The sequence below is a fragment of the Fukomys damarensis genome, unplaced genomic scaffold (assembly GCF_012274545.1).
Source record: "Fukomys damarensis isolate Sample0158 unplaced genomic scaffold, DMR_v1.0_HiC HiC_scaffold_37, whole genome shotgun sequence".
Classification (NCBI taxonomy): Eukaryota; Metazoa; Chordata; class Mammalia; order Rodentia; family Bathyergidae; genus Fukomys; species Fukomys damarensis.
This window is the reverse complement of record NW_022900949.1, coordinates 16,379,518-16,383,644: the sequence shown is the minus strand read 5'-3', so window position 1 is coordinate 16,383,644 and position 4,127 is coordinate 16,379,518. Positions and strand designations below refer to the sequence as shown.

The 4,127-nt window shown below is 38.8% G+C and overlaps 1 long non-coding RNA gene across 1 annotated transcript in view; it reads right to left on the bottom strand.

The window, feature by feature from the left end:
• Positions 1-1,563: 1,563 nt before the first annotated feature.
• The window catches only part of LOC104855742, a 9,731-nt gene continuing 7,167 nt past the window's right edge, over positions 1,564-4,127 (bottom strand). Inside the window, exon 3 of the long non-coding RNA XR_778468.2 lies at positions 1,564-1,603. This is a non-coding gene — a long non-coding RNA (uncharacterized LOC104855742). The remainder of the gene's footprint in view (positions 1,604-4,127) is intronic.

Sequence of the window (4,127 nt, the reverse complement as noted above, 5' to 3'; positions counted from 1 at the left end):
TTACAACAGTATACAATAAGACCAAGCAATCCAGGAAGGAAGGGAAGACACAATAGGTAAACACAGATGAAGGGGCAGAAGCTGGAAGAATTTGACTTGACTCACTGGGTCCTTATTCAGCCTTTGATGGGAATCATTAGTTGGAGGATGGCAAAGGAAATCTTGCCTTCAGTGTCTCCCTGAGTCTTTGTTGGAGTCACCGATGCTTCCAAATGTTATCGTGAGAAGCCTGGTGGTTCTCCAATGGCATACATAGTGCAGATGGGGGCAGAGAATTAATAGAAGCAAAAGCCCTACTTCCTTTGAGGAAGAAATGGTTTTCGGATAAGGAAAGTTTGAAAATTTATTGTATGGCAACCTGAGGAAAAAGGTGGTAATGTGAATGAACGTGAGTTTATAAAGACAAAAAGATGAGGTTTTCACTTCTACTCATAGCCCATTCTTCCATGATTCCATATTCTATTAATTATATCCCACCTTTTCTTTACATCAGGTATTCTCTTAGTGAAATTTTCCCTTCAGTTTAAAAATATATCCAATTAACATCACACAACCAAACAAATCACAAAAATAACTGGCAAAAGAAATCTAAACCCCACAACAAAACAATATATTTTGACTATAACCCTCAGCCAGCTTTTATCCAATCTCTTTTCCATTGGTGGCCAAAATTCTGTACAAAATAATATAAATCTGAACTTTTACATCCTGCCTCATCCCTTTACCTTAAAGCCTACTGCAATTTATCTTGCAGTCATGAGGATTATGCAGAAACCACATGTGGACATCACAAATGAACTTGCTGTTTACCTAAACTTCATCCTTTAAGCTATTTTACACTTTGGTGTATACACTCTATAAAATTGTGATAGCTTCAGCTTTAGGTTGTGAATGCTCAGTATTTATGAAAAAATTAATTATCCCATGTAACTTAGCAACACCCCTTAAATTAGGTCCATAGTTTGTTGCTCATTGGTTTACAAATCATCAAGGACACAAGTCATGTTCAGACTTTACATTTATTAGGGGCTTCATCAGCTCACTCTGTGTATTTGTGTGTGTGTATGTGTGTGTGTGTGTGTGTGTGTAAGAGAACGGATATGTGGTTGAGAGAAATAAAAGGAGAGTTCTTCAGGTCTTCTTACCAAGCATTTTCACCCCCAATGCTCATCACAAAAGTGGATGTCTCACCACCAAAATGCTCTTGACTCACTAAACAAAATGACACAGACATACAGACTCACTCTAAATCTTTCCTACACGTATTAATGATAAAACGAAGCCTCATTCATCCCATTACCCAAGCCAGAAATCAAGAAATGGCTCCTGACAGATGTGTATCTTTCACTTCCCACAAGGCCTGTCCAGCCGACTGTCCTCTTCTACACACTGCCATCACTGGCTCAGGACCATGTGACTGTGAACGTTTGCTACAGCCTTGTCCCTGCTGAATTCCCTCCACCTGCAACTAGGGAGACCTTGCAGCTGGAGGTACAAATGTTAGAGAATTTCAGTATTTTTAAACATACCTGAACGTGGGCTGGGGATTTGGCTCAGTGCTTCCTCCGCCTGTCCTGCAAGCACAAGGTCCCAACTTCAATCCCTGGTACCAAAAAAACACAACAAACATACCTGAACTCATCTTGTGGTCCAGAATATGGTCTCTTGGTGAGTATTCCCCGTGCTTCTATAAAGGATGTGTGCTCTGTGTCAGACATGTCCAGCTGATCATGTTATGTGGCTGAGAGTTCGCTTTCCTAAGTGATTTTTTTCTGTGTGTTCATTCTATCAATTACTAAGCAGTATACCTAAACCTCTGGCAGCGGTAACAAGTCTAGGTGCCTCTTTCAGTTGTATCAGCTTTCGACTGATGTATTTTGAAGCTCCTTCATTAGGCCCATACTCACTAAAGATTAATTTGGAAGTTATTCTGTTAGTAAGGATTTTATCCCTCATGATTTGTTTATGATACTAATAAGATGAGGGCTACAGGGGCAGGAATTATGTTTTATCTCTGCATCCTTTCACCTACTGCAAGATCTGTTTCATACTTCAAACATAACACATGACTGGGGAGGAAATAAAAGAATGCTCCTCCTCCCTAAGATCTGACCCTTTGTTTTCTAGCTGGTGCTTTTAACAGAGGAAGGGCAAGTCTCCACTTTTTGAATGAATGATTCTCCTCTCCAACAAGTGCACACCTAAATGGGAAAGCAGGATTTTGAACAGATACTAGATATCCAGTACATATACATGTTTTTCATCTCCGGGGGGGCCCACACAGGAAAGTGGATCCTCTTACACAAGGAAGTGGAGTGAGGATGTGTGTGTGGACTCTGAAACCCAGCCCTGCTCTGTAATTTATTAGGCATGTCCTAGGAAAGTCAGCAGACTTGTCTGTGCCTTTGCTCATCCATCATGAAAGTGTCCTTCATGAGAATATCCATCTCCAGGGGCAGAAGTGAGAACTGCTTGAATTAATAATTGTAACAGTTTGGTTTTAAGTATTTTGCCTAGCTGTTATTACCAAATTACATCAAAACGGTTGCACAATTACTTGAATACACTTGTACATGCTTTCCCATGGCCTGAGTGAGCTCTCTATGTGTCAGACAGATTGCTGTGACTCTAGATGTGGAATGTCTTTCTGCCCTCCTGAGGCCTCACAGGAGCCGCTTCTCTTCTGAGATCAGATACCCAGTTCTAGGCATGTCTCTGCTTGTCTTGCAGGCAGTGGACTTTACCCACTGTGCCCAGGCTTTGTGTGTTTAACTCCTACAAGAGTCTTTTGATTCTTTTGTGCTGTTCACCTCTCCCACTGTACTGACTGTGTGAAGTCAGTGCTGATAAAGCATCACGAAACAGATGACAGAAATTCTAGGAGGGCAAGTCAGTATTGATGGGAATGACCAGGGTGACTGGCCTGTAGATGACCAAAGATTGATCAAAGTTACTCAACCTGAAACAATGGCGCTGAGAGGCATATGCACCGAGAGATAGAAGGAGAAGGAAGAAAAGACATGTTGTGTGTGTGCCAATTTCTTACCAGGAGTGTAATCAGTGTGCACGTCAAACACATACCAGTAACAAGAAACTATTAGCTAGAAAATTTATAAAAGAATTTAAAATCTATGGCAAATAGAGGGTATAATTGAAGGATTTTCTCTCAAGTGACTGCTCGATCTCAAAGCTGTACCATACAAGGTGGCTGAATGACTCTACTGGCTGCCATTGGCTGCCTTGAGAACACTGTCTATGTTCAATCCCCAAAGCTTTTTTGTGTGGTGTAAACCCTGAATACAATTCCATAAAATTTATTCAGTAGCCACTAAATATGTCCACTGCTGAAAAAAACAGTCAATGATATCTAACTAAAAATCAAATATCTAAAATAAAAGCATATCCAAGGATTTTGAAATTAAACCAACCTAGACACAGAACTCTTTAAAAATATTTATCTGGATTTTTATAATAATGAAAGGTCTTTTTAAATTTATGATAAATTTTGAAATCATATTATTTAACTCTGTGCATTTTCCCCAGGGTGTTCTTTTTTGGCCTTCAAGCAGAAACCTTGATGATAGTTTCTACTTTTAAACTCTTCAGGAAAAAAATGTAAAACCCCAGTTTTAGATATTTTAGATATTTAGATTTAGATGATATTTCACCTTCTCTTTAGGGAATTTTAATCATGAAGCCTGGTTCTTGAAATTCATAGAACTCAGGTTTTGGCCGTTCACTCACTTATAATATGCAAGAATGTGATCAAGTGTTGTTCTAAACAAAAAGTGTTTATGTTGTGACATTTCACAAGTTACACACTGCCAATTTACTCTGGTTTAACAAGTTAAATCCATAGGTATTTTACTGTATGGAATTTTTAAGGAAAGAAATGTCTAGGCCCAAGTTTTTCCAGCTTTCCTTCATGTCACTCTATTTCTCCATAATGTCTGAAAAATAACAGAATATATTCTCCATACAACGTATCCAGTGGTTATAAGAATAAAACTACAATGTTTTAGGATGTGCTCAAGAGAAACAGGGTAAGTGCAATTAAAATATTTATTTTACTTATTTGTGTTACAGCCTTTACATGGCATGTATAAGGCCTAAGGTTTTATATATAT